This window comes from Ceratotherium simum, chromosome 19 (genome assembly GCF_057802395.1).
Source record: "Ceratotherium simum simum isolate JZ-2026a chromosome 19, ASM5780239v1, whole genome shotgun sequence".
NCBI classification, from domain to species: Eukaryota; Metazoa; Chordata; class Mammalia; order Perissodactyla; family Rhinocerotidae; genus Ceratotherium; species Ceratotherium simum.
In genome coordinates this window covers 7181943-7199477 of record NC_141918.1, presented here as the reverse complement: position 1 = coordinate 7199477, position 17535 = coordinate 7181943, and the positions used below count along the sequence as shown (strand labels likewise).

Here is a 17535-nt window from a genome sequence, read left to right as displayed (position 1 = left end):
TTTTCACTTTATATTTTTGGGTTATTTTTTATGGTCTTACATTGCCTATTCAAAATTAAATAGGCCTAAAATTAAAATACTGTGAAAACTATTGTTTCACAATTGATCATACTGGCAGAGAGACATAAAAAAACTTCAGAAAATGATTTGCCATGGTAGAAAATTAAGGATGTGAGATACCGGATGTAAATTACCTTATTCTTGTTCAAGTGGCTCAAACGTCAGGACCACTGAAGAGAAAGTAGAGGAATGGAAAGAGATGATTTAACTGGCTGCCACTGCATGGACTCTGATGAAAGGGTGAGATGCCCAGTCTCCAGGTCCAGTGAGAATTAAAGGAACATGAGGAAGTTAATCGCTCTCCATGAAGCATAAGTACATTCGTCATTTTCCATGGAGCGTGACTAGAACTCCAGGTTTGTGTTAACATCTGCATGCAGATGATCTCAGAATTTTACTTCAGACTATCATGCTCTCCTCGTTAGAACTACTCCTTCTGTGATGTCTGTATATTAATATCTTATCAACACCTTCTATCTATATATGTATTCTCAAGTTGATCATTCCTTCTTAACAGTACACAAAATTATCCACGCCTCCGAACTTCAGAATTTTGACTCCTCAAAATTATCTCTTTTCATCCCCCACAGTTATCAAGCAAGTAAACCTTGATGTTTTTTCCTCTTGTCTATCCCTGTTCATTTCCCCCCACTAGATTCTATGTTAGATACACTTGTTATATCATATCAGGAGCACAACCTTCTTTTCATAACTCTTACTCTCCTTTCTTTTAACATGTCATTCCCTTTTGTAAAAATCTCCCAGTGGTTCTAAGCTCTTAATGAGGCTTAATGATGAGCCTATCTCATCACATTATTGATGCAGTGTGATGGAAGTGGTGTGCTCACACAGTGGAATGGATGTTATAGAAAAATGACCTCTTCTCTGGTCTTATTTTTGCTATTTTATGTTCAGCTGACCACGAATACATACCTTTGAATGAGTAAGCATAGAATATTATTATCCTCAACAGAATTCTCCAAATGCAAGAGAAAAAAATTATTTAAGAACAAGTATTTTGGGGAAAAGGTAAAATGAGTAGAGGAATATCAGTTGTTAACTTTAAGTTGGGTCCCTGAAGACCAGTGATTCAGAAGAAAAAGGAAACCATTGCATACTCACAGTAAACACTTCCAATAATCCTGTCCCCAGAGTCCACGGTGTGGATCTGCTCTATGGGCCTTATTAAAAAGACCTTTGGTCCTCTAGTAACTAAATTTCCTTAGATGATACCAAAGAGACATCCTCCTTATGTTAAATCCTGATCCGTGATACAATAAGGTTCCAGTGCCTTACCAAAGCACATTAAATACTACAGAGATATGCAGTGTGTGCTTAGGCATTTTAGCACCATTTAATTGCAAATTTGCCTTTACTAAACTGCAAAAATAATAGCAAAAATCTTGATAGTAGTAGTTGGATTTTGTTGACAAAAGAAAATAACAATGAGGAATCAAGTTTTTTTTTAAAGTACATTTGTATTGTGACTATAATGACTAATGTAAAACTAACCAAAAATAGTTCTATTTTTTAGATAGTGTAACCTCAATATGGCCAGAGTGACATTTATTGTTACTTTGGAGCAAAATGAATTTCAAATAAGTTTCAGGATTGAAGATACGTTCTATTGTTCCTGGCACATTAGGGTTTACCTTGTCAGTGTTCATTAGAAAGGAAGCTTATATCAACTCTGAAAATAATCATAGACTTCACAAAACACGTTATTATATTTCTGAAAAGAATCCTAAATGAATGCCAGTGAGTCTCCCTATGATTACAATGGAAAAGGAACGTTACTATTGTAAAACAGTCCTCACATATTGGTTGAGAATCCATTGTTAGCATGGACAAACTCTTTGTTTATGGAAAGCATTTAAAAATTATTTTCTTCTGATATGCCTTTGGAACTGTAATAATGTACTAGAGGGATTCATTAGTATAATAGAAATCAGCTTTAATTTTAATTTTGATTTAGTTTGAATTTAATATATGGTATTAATTTATCCTCTGGGTGAAAATTTGGGCAAATTTCATGAACTCTTTGCTCTCTCTTAGGCCATAAAATGTCCTTAAGTGCAAGATAGTATTGGTTCAAAGAATTCATATGCTCAGTTCCATTAATAATCGAAACTTCAAAATTCATTTAAATAGATTATTTTTCTCTCCATTTTATGGATACCTAAAGTGAAATAGGGACATATTCGGCATCTTCTTGTTTTTCCTGACGGGTTTCATTTGTTCTCCTTCATCTTATTGACTGTGGGGGAAGAAATGGAGGAGGTGGTATCAGGAAAGGGCTTACCTGACCGGGACCACTCAAGATGGCACCGGCTTGCCCTGCTAGCACTTGGCAGCCATTAAAACTGCTTCTTCTCATGAGTATCTCCATGGTCTCTTGAAAAGATTCCCTCTTGCTGGGCATCTTTTACTTTCAGGTCCTTCCTTTGATGTGGACAAATGAATCTTCTTCGGCCAGTTATTCATAGTTTCCTTCTTAACCTCTGGAAATCCAGAGCTCTGCCCCCAACATTAGTGACATTGTTTCCTTCCAGGTAGCCTCTGGATACCATCTAAGAATACCTTCTGCCAACATGCTGTTGCATGTAGTTTGTGTGGAGACATTGGGAAATACTCATCTTTGCTCAACTAATTCTGGAAGCCCCCTGATGCAGCATCCTTTCTAAGTTCACCATCAGAGAATCCAGTCAGCAGTCTCTGGCCCTTTCAACTTGCCAGGTGAGTCCGATTGTGTTCCCTGTGTCCACAAAATCAAGAGGCCACATATTAAGCTCTCCAATTGGTTGCATTAAGTCCCACTGAAGCCCCTTTTCTGAGGCTAATGAGAGGAGATGCTTTCCCTACTAACGTTACCCCTTAGAGGGGATGGGTAGTGGGACCAAAATACCCACCAACTCTCTCCAAAATCTTCTCCTAACCTCCAGTTCTGTTCTCTTTTTCTCCAAACCTCTTTTATAGGCCTAAGGTGATGGTGAGCAAAGTGTCACATAACTGGTTGTCTTCTATCTCTTTTTCCAAGTCTTGCATGATGGCCTCCCTTTTAATTGTGGTATTTATCAGAGCCTAAACTGAAAATGAGGCAGTCATAATTCCGTTTCTATATCCTATTACTCTTGCTAAGCTTAGGGCCATGCAAATCAAATGCACAGAGCTCTGATTTTGGTTCATGACTGTAATTTCACGGGGTGACCTTGAGAAGACAGTGTGCTCCACCACAATCCCAGATATTGCTATTGTGTTTTATAGGAATATCTGTGTGGTATATTTTTTATCTGTTGAAAATAAATTATTTATAAAATAAATATTTTAATATTATAAGGTAAATAGATATAGATATACAAAATGAAAGAACACATTTTCACTTTTGTAATTAGAAGGGCATTACAGGGAAGTAAGATAACGTGGCTTTTAAAGCCTTTATCTGAAATCCATTCAAAACTGTTTTAAGGAGATTTAGTTAGATTGCCCACCCCTAACAGACCACAAAGCTAAGTATTATTCTGAGCACAAATGAAAGATTGGCTTCCCGCCAGTCTTTCTCCTTGACTGACATTGATGGAATGATAAAACAGTCAGCATCTGCTTGTTCTTACAGGACGTTATGTTACCATCGCATTTGGGTCACAGTCACTTGGTGTTTATTATCACTGTTTCCAATCCTGGGTAAAAATTCCTGATAGCACCAGAGTAGCTCAAACATTTTGGAAGTTCCTACTGTGAGATAAAGGATTAATGTCAGGTAAGGATATCGTTTTAAAGGTACCTTATAGATTAGTGGTTGGACACTTCTCCCTGTGGAAAGAGAAAGTTAGAAGAAATGTAATGAAAACCATTTGGGCTTTAGAGTTATGCATACAATGGCTTGAATGCCAGATTCGAGACTTCAAAGGAGTGCAAATCAGCCAAGTCTGAAGCTCCGTTGTTAGAATCATCACTACCTGGGGGAAAGCACACTCTTCTAAAGAGAGAAGAGAATGGAGACAGGTACAGCATAGACCTCTTAGGTCCTTTCCTCTGCCAATCCTCTTCCTATTCTCATTTCTTGTTGATCCACCTTATTACTCAGCACAAATTTCCCTTTATCTTTTGCATATTTCTTTTTTTTTTCTTTTTGTGAGGAAGATCAGCCCTGAGCTAACATCCGTGCTAATGCTCCTCTTTTTGCTGAGGAAGACTGGCTCTGAGCTAACATCTGTTACCAATCCTCCTCCTTTTTTTTTTTTTTCCACAAAGCCCCAGTAGATAGTTGTATGTCATAGTTGCACATCTTTCTAGTTGCTGTATGTGGGACGCGGCCTCAGCATGGCCAGAGAAGTGGTGCGTCTGTGCGCGCCCAGGATCCGAACCCGGGGCTGCCAGTAGCAGAGCACACGCACTTAACTGCTAAGCCACGGGGCCGGCCCTGCACATTTCTTTTTATGAATTTAACTACATTAACGTTTTCTCTAAACCTACCACAGTCATTCCTAATCTTCTATGCTTAACAGATCATACACTGATAAGCATCCCTGGACCTTAATTGACAAGAATGTAAGATCCTGCCCTTCGACAAGCTTGGTCAATTCCACAATTTATAAGATAGATCAACTTGGACGGGGTTCCTAACCTCTATCAGACTCAGTTTCTTCAGCTGTAAAATTAGAAAATGATTGTATCCTTTATTTGTTTTGTTAATGAGATGCTGTAGGTAAAGCCCCAAATACAGTTCTGACACATATTAGGGATTCAACTATTATGAATGGCTTTTCTTTTGCTCTCTGTAAATAAGGTGGTATTCCAGAGAAGAGAGAGAGAACTTCCACCTGTGGGATTAAGGCCTGGTTCATGGAGAAGATGTCACTTATTCTGAAGCTTGGAGCAGAAGTACAAGTTGGACTTGTGAAAATATAGGAAAAGAAATCCCAAGAAAAGGAAACAACATGAACAAAGGAACTAATTTAGTGTTGGAAATAAAAGGTATGAAAGGAGTACACATGTATTTCAATTTGTAAGAAACATAATATACATTAAATTAGCAGTAGAGAAAGTAATTAGAAGGCAGAGTTTTTAGGGTATTGAAAGCCTCACTAAGAAACTTGGATCTAAAGTTATAAAGAACAAATAGCTGTTACAGGTTTTTGTATGACATGCTCAGGGGTGTGATTCATGAAGAAAAATCCAGCAACAGTGTATTTAGAGTAAAAAGAAGTTGTGTAGGGGAAACAAATTACGAGTCTTTAGGAAGAGTCACGTAGGAAGTAAATAAGAAGGATGGATTTGGAAAACTCTGGTGAGAATGGTGGAGTGGTGACTACTAGAGACACAATGAAGGAAAAACCATAGAAATCTCACCTACCCACCAAGGAATCAAAATGACACAGCTATGCATACATGGAAAGTTAACAATGAATTATTGCTTTGTTCCTCTGCTCAGGTACTATTTACTTTCTTTTAGATGTTATGTATAATAATATATAGTGCATAGTTTAATACTCTGTATTGCACAAGAGATGTGTCAAGGATCTAATATTTTATATAGATATAGTTCTGTCTTCAATTTTCTTTACCAAGACATTTTCTCTTAAATCAAGATTTAAAGTTGCTCAGCCTCAGATAAATATGTCTCCCTACTGGTAGATGATTGCTCTTATTTTAAAGGCTTTGATATGGTTTATCATTTATTATATAATGAAAATGGGCCAACACTTTTCCGTAGGAAAACTAGTAGCAACATGAAATGAATGAACCCCTTTTGCAAAGAGATTTTGAAATTATTTTAATTCTCCTAAACAGAAAAAAAATTACAAAACGATGTGGTTCTTGGACATGATAACATCAAGAGGTAAGTGACAGACTGCATCCTTTATAGATTTATGGGAAACAATGAGATCTCTAGCTGAGAGGCAAACTACAGCCCGAAGTCTAAATTTGTCTCTGCCTATTTTTGTTAAAAAGGGTTCATTGGGACACAGTCATGCTCATTCCTTAATTTACTGTCTATGGATGCTTTCAACTAGAACCACAGAGTTGAGAATAATTGTGAAGCCTGGAATACTTGGTATCTGGCCTTTTACAGAAAAAATTTGCTGACCCTACTCTAGGTCTTAGTGATGGGGGCCAACGAATCTGCCTTTGCACCAAGGTTTACTGAAGTTGTTTTTGATTGATAGGATCCACTGTTCTCTTTGGAAATTTTCAACTCATTTGCCTTAGCCGTAGCTCTTTTTTTCCCCCAATTATTTTTATTGTGGTAAAGTATACACAACATAAAATTTACTATCTTAACCAAGTGTACAGTTCAGTGGCATTAAGTACATTCATATTGTTGTGCAACCACCACCACCATCCATCTCTATAGCTCTTTTCGTCTTGCATAACTGAAACTACACCCAGTAAACATTAACTCCCCATTCTCCCCTCCCCTCAGCCCCTGGCAACCACTATTCTACTTTCTGTTTTTATGATTTTGACTACTCTAAGTACTTTATGTAAGTGGAATCATGTAGTATTTGTCTTTTTGTAAGTGGCTTATTTCACTTAGCATAATGTGCTCAAAGTTCACCCATGTTGTAGCAAATATTAGAATTTCCTTTGTTTTTAATGCTGAATAATATTTCATTGTATGTATGTACATCCATTTTAATGCCTTTTCCAGCTCCCAGAGGCTACTTGCATTCCTTGGCTCATGACCTCTTCCATCTTCAAAGCCAGTGGTGACCAATTGGGTCTTTCCCACATTGCATTATTCTGACTCTCTCTCTTCTGCTTCTTTGTTCCTCTTATAAAGACCCCTGTGATTATATTGAGCCTGACAGGATAAATGAGGATAATGTCCCCAATTCAAGGTCAGTTTATTAGTAACCTTAATTCCATATGCAACTTTAATTCCCCTTTGTCATCAACCTAACACAATCACAGGTTCTAGGGATTAGGACAAAGGCATCTTTGGCGGGGGGTTGGGGGGAATGCTTATTCTTATCTTTATTCTTATTATGCTGTGTCCAATCTGTCATTTCCCAGATACATATCTCAGTTTCCCTATAGACAAATGGCAGAAATTAAGATCATGAGAAACAAGTTTAGAATTTAGACAAAATTATTTTTTCACAAAGTTCCTGAACACTGCCTACATTTCTAGTTTTATTTACCATCACTTGCCCAACATCCCCAGCAATTCTGAGATCTTTACAGTTATAAGACTTATGATACTCTTTTTCGCATTTATGCTTTTGAAGATGCTTTGCACCTGGGAAACTCTCATGAATCTCTCCACAATTTCCATCATTATAACTCTTTCCATATATATTTGTGTTCATATCAACACTTTCTCTCTGCCCCTAGATAAGGAGCTTCTTAACGAAGACACTTGGGGCCGACCTGGTGATGTAGTGGTTAAGTTTGTGCCCTCTGCTTTGGCGGCCTGGGGTTCACAGGTTTGGATCCCAGGTGCGGACTTATGCGCCGGCTATCAAGCCATGCTGTGGCAGGCGTCCCACATATAGAGTAGAGGAAGATGAGCACAGATGTTAGCCGAGGGCCAATCTTCCTCAGCAAAAAAGAGGAAGATTGGCAACAGATGTTAGCTCAGGGCTAGTCTTCCTCACCAAAAAAAAAAAAAAAAAACACCAAAACCAGAAACTTGTCAGGGAATTCATTCACTCATTATCTTATTCATTTATTCATTGATGCAATATTTTTTGTTCATTTGGAATTGCTTTCTAATGAGAATTTCTGGACTTATATTATTCCTTAGCACAGACAATCCCTACTAACTAAAATAGTTCTCCCATTATTGTTCAAAGCATAAATGTTCTGTGCATTTTCCTGGCCTGGAGTGTCTTCCTTATGCAGATCAAATTCTGCATATTCTTCTAGGTCCATATTGAGCTTCGTTGCTTTCCACAAAGCTTGCCCTAATAACTAAATATCTCTTAGTTTTCTTTCTTAGAGATAATAGTCCTAACCCTTATTCATTTGGCATTTAATCTTAATATTGCTTTGAGACATCATTGACATTGGTATTTTTTCATTTATCTTGATTTTTTGTTTCATTTATTTGCAGTGCCTCTCTAATAATATACAAACTTTAAAGGAATTTCTGTGTTACTCCCGTAACACTGAGAATTAAGTACTTGATTTATTTCATGTATGTGAAAAAGCTTGTGTTTAATTTTCTTAACATTCATTTTTACAGAATATCTTAATTACCACCAAATCTCATTTAGGGGAGATGGCGTAGAATCCTTCATTCTATCAATTGAGTTCGTGTTCTGTTAGCAAAGGAATATTAATTGATTGACAATGTTCAATAAGAGTTTTCTCCAGTGAAAACATTTTATATTCTTGCTAAATTTAGGGTAAAAATGACATGTTTTAAAATTTTAAGAGTGAAATTTCACTCTTAGATAATTTATATATATATGTAAAAGATGATTCTGTGATGAAAATCTACATTCCAATTAAAAATTATAACCCTATGTCATTCAATTGTTTTGAGTGTTTTTTGTTTTAGTAGTTTTTATTGCTTCTTGTATCCCATTATGTATCTTGGATTTATTTTTCTTCTTGCTACAATATAGTTTCTAGTGATATTTTGGACAAATTCTGCATAGGGTAAGCCTTGTAGGTACTTATATATTGAAAATATCTTTACCCTTGATCTTGAAGTGGTAGTCTGAATGGATAGAGAATTATTGTGTTAATTTTTTCTCAGTATTTCAAATATATTGCTCTATTGCCTTCTTATCTTCAATATTTTTAATAAAAGTACACTATCAGTCTGAAGGTCATTCCTTTGTATATAATCTAACTCTTCCTCTGGAAGCATTTAGGTTTCTTACTTTATCTCTTTTGTTAAAAAATTTCAACAAGATAGTCTAAGTGTAAGTCTTTAATCCAGAAGTATTTGGGCATCATTTCAATCTGAAAAATTTTATCTTTCCTCAGATCTGAGATATTTTAGATAATTATTTTTAAATAGTTTCGCCTTTCTAGATTATCCATTTCTCACTTCTTGCTACTACTGTTGATGAGTATTGGAATTTCTGGTTCTAGTCTCCACATCTCTTCACATTTCTTTTATACTCTTCTCTTTATCCTTTAGGGCAGCAATCTGAGGGAAACAGAACATTTGGCTTGAATAATCAGCTCAACAGTATTTTAATTGGCAAGGTGCCATTTTGCAATTATCTTATGTATCAAATTTTTTATTTTAATATTTAATTCAACAATATTTTTAATCTCAATAATGCTATTTTCATAACTGAATATTCTTGATCAATTGACAAATTATTCTCTCTTATCTCTCTACAAATAATCATTATACTTACTTTAAATTCTGTCTAGATTGCTCAAGTATCTCTATGTCTTGAATATAAGTTTTTCCATTTGCTGTATCTCCCGTATTGAATTGAGTCTCTTCAAATATTTATTTCTGATTTTGGATTCCTGAAATGTCCACTTTCGTTTTGAGGAGCGGTGGTGTTGGTGGTTATTATTATGTCTTTTCTATTATTCCTATGGATTTGCTCCATAAGAAGACTACTACCTGTACTTGATCCTTGTGAAACCATTCATTAATTCATTGAGCACTCGTTATGAGTAAGGTGCTACTTACAATTGCCCACACTATAGATAAAATGAAATGATTAGTTTTCTTTTCTGAAATACTTCTGGGGTAGGGGAGGTGGTAATATATTTACACAGATCTTGTCATGAAGCTATAAGACACCAATTTTTGGATTGTATACCAAAAAAAAAGTAATTCTTCCCACCAAGATAGGATGTACAATAGTTAAACAAATGGATTCTGGAGCCAGACTACCTGGGTTCAAACGCAGGCTCTCCTCTGTAATAGCTCTATGATTTTGGCTGAGTTAATCTCCCTCTGCTTAAGTTTTCTTATCTGAATAAGTATATTAAACCCTACTTCATAGAATTTTTGAAAGAATTAAGTGAATTAACAACCATATAGTTCTTAGAAATATACAGTTCTATGTAAATGTAATGTTTTATATTGTTATGCCTAGGCATAAGACAGAACTTCTAGACTTTAGATCATCAGGATTAAGAAAATAAAAGGCATTTCAGGGATTTTCAAGGATAACAAGAATTTGGACGCCAACTACTTCAGAATGTCGTTCCACATTAAATGTATTTACTATGAAGCCTTGCTCTGGTTGCGGGGCTGTGCTATGATCTAACAGATAGATTGTGCATATTTTTTACTATTTCATGTCAGTTAAGTATTTGCCATTGTAGGGACATAGGATAATGATGAACAAGTCTAAGAGTATTTGCATGTTAAATATAGTACTTCCTGGATTTGATATAAGACCTCTAATGTTAGCATACATACATAACATTTATTAGTGGTTAACGTGTGTCATTATAATACTTATTTGATCAATATCAAAAAGTACTGGTTGGCGTCAGCTGGTGGCGTAGCGATTAACTTCCAGCGTTCAGCTTCAGTGGCCTGGAGTTCACCACTTTGGATCCTGGGTGCAGACCTACTCACCACTCATCAAGCCATGCTGAGGTGGCATCCCATATAGAAGAGCTACAACTCTACAACTATGATACACAACTATGTACTGGGGCTTTGGGAAGGAAAAAGAAAAAAAAAAAAAGAAAGGAAGATTGGCAACAGATGTTAGTGCAGGGCCAATCTTCCTCAAAAAAAAAAAAAAACAGAAAAAAGGAAAGGCCCATGCAGGATCCTTTCTAAAAAACAAAAAAGAAAGTACGGGTTTCTGAAATGAAACACTTAATGGCAAAAAAAAGTTGAAACCATTTGCAACAGGTTTACTTCTCAGCTTGTGAACCCATTTTAAGACTAGTTCTTTATAACCATTTGCCATGAGGAATCGAGAATCAGAAATCTGTACAGCAATTTTTTTATTTCATAATTTAGAAATCTTTACTTCCAAGATTAACTACTGAATCTTAGCATAGGTCTTTCTCTTGGTGCAATAGTTCCAAGATGTCTCAGGCTTTTCTAGGAAAGGTAGATTATTTTGTTTTCTATCTCCTCACAGTAATTATAACAATTACCAGTGACAGAGAACATTTAAAATACTCCTGTTTGTGATTTAAGTCCCCACATAATTTTATTCCAGGGTTCTGATTTGAATCCAGTTTTGATTCCCCTCTCATTCAGTTATACTAGTAATTAATCATTTGCCTAAGCCACATATGTCCACATATATGGGTGTCATTCTTTATTCATGTCTTCCACACTCTTCACCTGTTAATTGCCAAGTCCTTTTGTTACTGCCTCCTATGTATGTCTTAAAGTTATCTACAAATGAAAAAATGCAAAATTGGCCTCCAATTTCTCACATGTGACATCAGAAGCTAGAATAGAGTCGAATAAGATTAACAGATTTCTGACAAAAAGAACTATTCCCCAAGATATTTTTCAACTAATTGACTATAAGAATTCAAGAAAATCATTTTCCACTTAGCCTATAAAAACAAAATATTTGAGAAAATCCTGTAATATAATATTAATTAACCAGAACAGAGAATTCAAGATGGAGAAAGGGAAGGAGTAGAAGAAATGGTAGAAATCTTACTAGAATGTAGACTCCATGAGGGCAAAAATGTGTGTTTTGCTCATGGTTGGAGTCCAGTGCCTAAAATAGTCAAATATAATGAGCATTGCATAATTATTTGATAGATGAATAGATGATGAATTATGTATAGCATATCTCAGTCTATATAATATATAATTAAATATAAATTAATAATGCTAGATTTTCTGCCAACAGGATGTGTAACATGAAGAATCACTGCTGTAGAACAGATAAAACATAAGAAAACCTTATACCTAGAGTTGGATAAAATGATATTAATAAATGTGTTCCTAAATTCTATCCATTGGGTGAGAGGAGGGGAGGAAGGTATGAAATGGAGGTTATTCTAAAGGTTTCATCTTATTAGGATGTGAGAGAAAGCAGTAAGAGAGCTTAGTATTAGGTGAAGCAAAAAATTGGTATCTTGTTTTGATATAAAATAGAATATGATATGTTTTATTCTGAGGAAGGGGAAGTAAATAAACTCATAAATTTACAGTGGGAAAAGTAGAATGATTGAGCAAGTAATAGTTTAAAAATATATAAACATGATAAAAGAAAAAGAACTAAAATTAAATAAATATTCCTCATATTAAAAGTAAATAGATTTTACCATTAAAAGAGAGATGGCAAGATTGGATTGAAAAAAACAATTATCTGTGCCATTTACAGAAACATTAAAAATTATGTAATTGAATAGGGGAAAATAAAGGGATAAAAAGAAATGAGGAAATGCTTATAAAGTATCATATTAATACCAAACAGGATAGAATTTAAACAGGATATCATTATGTAATAATATGATTCTATGTGAAAGATATTACAGTAAAAAAACTGTAACATAAAAATTGCAGTTAAGTATAAAAATTAAAAACTGTTATAAGTGCACAGAGAACATGCAAAATATACAATTATATAGGAAAACTTTAACTTTCTAAATTAGATACATCTAGAAGCTAAAATACAAGTGATATAAGAAAGTGAATAATCATTCAACAAATATGTCTATGTGTAGACCATTGCATCTTTCAAAACAAAAGTATACATATTTTTCTTAGACCAGGGAAAATTTACACAAATTCAGTTAGCTGCTTGGACACAGAGAAAACATTAACAGATAGTATATAGTGGAGGTTTTTCAGCCTGCATTTTCTGATTGTAATCTAATACAATTAGAAATAAATAACATAGGGCTGACCAAAATATATTACATGTAGAAATTCAGAAACACACCACTAAACAACCCTTGAGTCTATTAGGACATTTAGAGAGAAAATCATGCACAACAAAGGAAGCATTGGAAATGAGAACAATTTATATTAAAACCTAATGACTGTAGACAACTCAATATTCAGAAGAAAAAAATGTATAACTTTAAATGCCTTAATTATTATAGAAGATATTTTAAAAGGCATGAAATAGATAACTAAAAAGTCAAAATAAGAAAAACAAAATAGACCAGAAGATTAATTAGAGTTAATAATGAACTAGTAACTATACACACACACGAATTAGACAAAGTAAATAAATCTAAAAGCTGTTTTTTGAGAAGACCAATAAAATTAACACTTTGATGCCAGCCCTGATATCAGTTCCCCCATGTTAAACCCGGCACATATGGAGTTAAAACCAAAAGAACTCATCTTCTTTCCCTGCTTCTCTAAGTTACATTCACATGTAAATATCAGTTTTTTAACCTTTGTATCCCTCAATTTTACAAGGCAAATGGAAGTTACAAATTGTTAAAGCCCAGGTGGCCTCACACTGGGGCTCACACTGAAGTTTGGCTAGTTACGGACCCTTTGATGTTTTGTTACAGGGAAACTGATATCCAGAGAATAGCAAGAAGGTAAGGCTTCCCAGACCCCAACTCCTTGGCTTCCTGGCGCAAAAATCCACCATATTCGTCACGGAGACAGACAACCAAGGACACCCACTTGCAGTTTCCCCTATCTCACCATCCTCCGCCCTACAAATAGCCTTACAAGGCCAGATGCAGGCTGGTAGGAAGGTGCCAACCTGCAAAGCCACATCTAAAACCTTGTACAACACATTCTTTCCCATGGATTTCCCTTTAAAAACCCTAGCTACTAACATGTCAGGAGGACAGTGGGTTTTGAGGCACTGGCCTCTCATGTCCTCATTTTGCTAGCAAAATTAAAAATTACTTTCTTTTCCTCAATCTCTTGTCATTGTGTTCATTGATTTGGCTATGGTGACAAGATCCCCGTTTTTTGGCAATAACGTCACAAGCCTGATTATGGAAAATGGAAAACACAAAACTAAGTAAGATAAACTAGATAAAATTAGTGTGAAGGAAGGAGATATAGCTAAAGCCATAAGAAATTTCACAGGATTTTCGAGATGACTATTACATACAAGTCTAGAGCAACACATTTGAAAACCTTTGGGAAATATAAGGTTTTTCTAGGAAATAGAATTACTAAAATTTTCCTAGATTAAGTGGAAATCTGAATAGTTTAATAATTATAGAAGAGATTAGAAAACTGATTAAAATTCTATAATCAAAAAGGGTGCAGGCTAAATGAAGATCACAGCTGAACTTTTGTCTAACATTAAAAAAAATTCAATACCATTTAAAGAATTTCAGGCAATTGGAAACGCTGGTGTAGGCGAAGAAAAATAATTTTCCCTCTACTCTTCTAGGTTCTTAGTTGAGACTCCCTGTGATAAAAGACAGATTAACAGGAGAAAAACAAATAAAAGCTTAATAACATGTATAACTCCTATAAACATGGGAGATACCCAGGAAAACTGAGTAATTTCCTGAGATGGCCCAAGCCATCACCTTAAATACCATCTCCAGCTAAAGACCAAGATATTGGGGGGTGGGAGGGGGGGAGGCCAGTTATGAGAGGTTACTAGGAAAAGCACAGTAAACAAAAATATGGTTGTTATGCAGATCTAAGTCATTGCCTTCTCCATTGATAAGAGTTTCTAGAGATTGAGAGTCATCCTTCTCTTCCTGGTACAGAGAGCAACACACCCTTACAAATGGAGATTTCCCTTATGAATGTAAAAGTTTCTTACAAGTGGTAACTACTACTTGGTTTTCAGAGCTTCTCCTGTGTCTGCTGTTCCTTAAAGATAATCAACTCAAGATAAACCTTACGCCAAAGAGGCATATTTTGGGGTGGTATATTTTGCTTCCTTTCGATGGGAAAGTCTCCAGTTTATTGTATAATGTCACAGTAACTTTCATACTAAAACTAAATTAAAGTAGTACAGCAGTCCACCCTTATCTACCAGGGGTACGTTACGTTCCAAGACCCCCAGTGGATGCCTGAAACCATGGATAGTACCAAACCCTATATATACTATGGTTTTTCCTATACATACATATTTGAGGTATGACAGCAAAACTAGCACAAATTTCTTTTTTCTTCTTCATAATTTCATTGATAGAACATTCGTTCTTACCATAGATCTTAGCAGCCTTAGCATATGATTTTTTCCTTTTCTTATTAAGTTAAGAACTTTCACCTTTTCACTTAAAGGAAGCACTTTATGGCTTCTCTTTAGCATATCTGAATTGCTAGCATCACTCTCTTGCACTTTGGGGCCGTTATTAAGTAAATAAGAGTTACTTGAACGCAAGCACTGAAATACCATGACCGTCAGTCTGATAACCAAGATGGCTACAAAGTGACTAAAAGGTGGATAGATATCCAGTGTGGATTATGCCGGACAAAGGGATGATTCACATCCTGCGCAGGACAGAGCAGTAAGCTCAAGATTTCGTCACACCACTCAGTATGGTCGCAATTTAAAACTTATGAATTTTTTATTTCTGGAAATTTTCCATTTAATATTTTTGGTTTGCAGTTGACAGTGGGTAACTAAAACCACAGAAAGAAAAACTGCAGATAAGGGGGGACTACTGTATAAATAAAGAAAACTATAGAGGAATTTCATTTATGAACATAGAATCAAAATCTTTAAAGTAACTTATTATGATAGTAAACTAGTATTAGCTGTTAATTGCCTCTCCCAACTTTGTTGTCATCTACTGGAAATTGTCAAAATAAATATACAAAATTAATACATCTATTTTGTGAATGGTATTCCCCAGAGTTATGCAATGCAAAACCTGCACAGTCTCATGGAGTAAGCCTGCCTCATTGATACCTTACTCAAAAATCTATTCCTGTTGGATTAAGTACTGACATGCCAATATTAAATGGTAAAGTGTTGCAAAAGAATCAAGGAGATCTCAGGTAAAATTTAAGGACATGGCAGAATTCTTGACTGGGAACCCAAAAGCTCAAAAACAACAATTTAATAATTTATTATAAATTAAAGCTTTTTATGGTAAAGATATTATAAAGAATTTCAACAGGATAAGACAAGTTTGGAAAAAACACTTGCAACCCAAACGAAATAAAAAGGTTTTATGTCTAGAATAAGCAAAGACTTCTTAGGAATTGAAAAGAATAAGTAACCAATCCAAATAAAAATTGGCAGCAAATATATAAATATAATTTATGGAAGAGTAAATCTAAAACCAAAAAAAAAGTTTAAAAAAGTAAATCCAAATGGCAAAAAAAAGCAAACTCATTAGAGTTTTTTAATTTTCACTTTGCTAATTGATAATAATAAAATCAAGTTATGACACTTTGTCATTCCATAGTCATCAAATTAGCAACAATTAGGAAGAGCTATACCTATTTCATTGTGGTAGGGGAATGGCTTGCGGGGAAAGGGTAATTTCACGTGTTGCTGATGGAAATGTAAAGTGTTACAGCCTTTTTGGGAAAGCAGTCTGGCAATATCTCTTCATATTAGAAATACATTAAAGCCTTTGACCCATAAACTCCATTCCTAGGAAATCATCACATGGGAACAAAAGCATCAATAGGCAAACAAACCTTTATATAATTATGCTTACCTTGTAATGAAAAAAAAGATAAATTAGAATAAAATGAATGAAAATCAATGTGGAAATGGATAATAAATTAAGGCACACCTACTCTATAAAATATTTTCTACTTATTAAAAAGAGCAAATTAGAACCATACAAGTTAATGTGAAAGACTTTTCATAATACATTTCTAGGAGAAGATAAAATGAAGAAAAGTATTTTAAATAATCCCATTTTGTAATTAATGATCAAAACCTGCTTTATACATGCTAATTTGTATGTGTGAATTTGGAGGAAAATATGGAAAGAGAAAAATGAGTTGTAAATACAGGTTACCCTCTTGTATTGGAGTGTGCAGTGGTCTGTTGTAGGAAGTCATAGGAGCAGAAGGAGGAAGAATAGTAAAGCAAGAGGATAAAGAAAAATAAAGTTGAATGTATTAAATAATTAAAACATAGAGAACATACATTTCTTAAGAAAAAGAATATGCTTTCAAAATATGTCCTAAAAATTGGTTGGCTTTATCAAATTTTATAGTCACTAATAATCTTGTGGGATAAATTCACGTTTTCTCAACATATATCAATTGTTTGACTAAATCAAACTAAACTCATAGTTACAGTTGGAATTTTTGCATTAAAATGTATGGAGATTATTCAAGTATTAGAATTATATTTTAGGATACTATTGTAGGAAAAATTTCATAAAGCATGACCACCAAGGAAATTCATTCAGTGTTCTCTCACTGACACTCTTATTCAGTGGACTTCCCATGTGGTCTGAAATTTGTCATCAACTGAATTACAGGCATTTCTTGCATTTTGGGTGACAAAAACAGCTTTGCAATTACATTTTGGAACTCTTTTATTCCAGTTGAGATATTAAAATATTTTTAGTAAAATTCAATATTAAAAAAAAGTCCTTACTTTTGAGACAGTATCTGAATGCAGTGAACTAATAAAAATTTCTTTTCTTTCTCTTGTGTCACAATTGATCCCATCAGCAAGTGAGTCAAGA

General features: G+C 34.7%; 1 long non-coding RNA gene across 2 annotated transcripts; it reads left to right on the top strand.

Annotated features, from left to right (window-relative positions):
- Positions 1–213: 213 nt before the first annotated feature.
- Positions 214–6204, top strand: LOC147914493 (uncharacterized). Of its 2 annotated transcripts, XR_015555170.1 has the most exons (5): positions 214–416; positions 2613–2796; positions 3674–3817; positions 4847–5034; positions 5851–6204. It is a non-coding gene; the product is annotated as an uncharacterized LOC147914493 (long non-coding RNA). The 2 variants fall into 2 exon arrangements; XR_015555171.1 differs by lacking the exon at positions 3674–3817.
- Positions 6205–17535: the final 11331 nt, after the last annotated feature.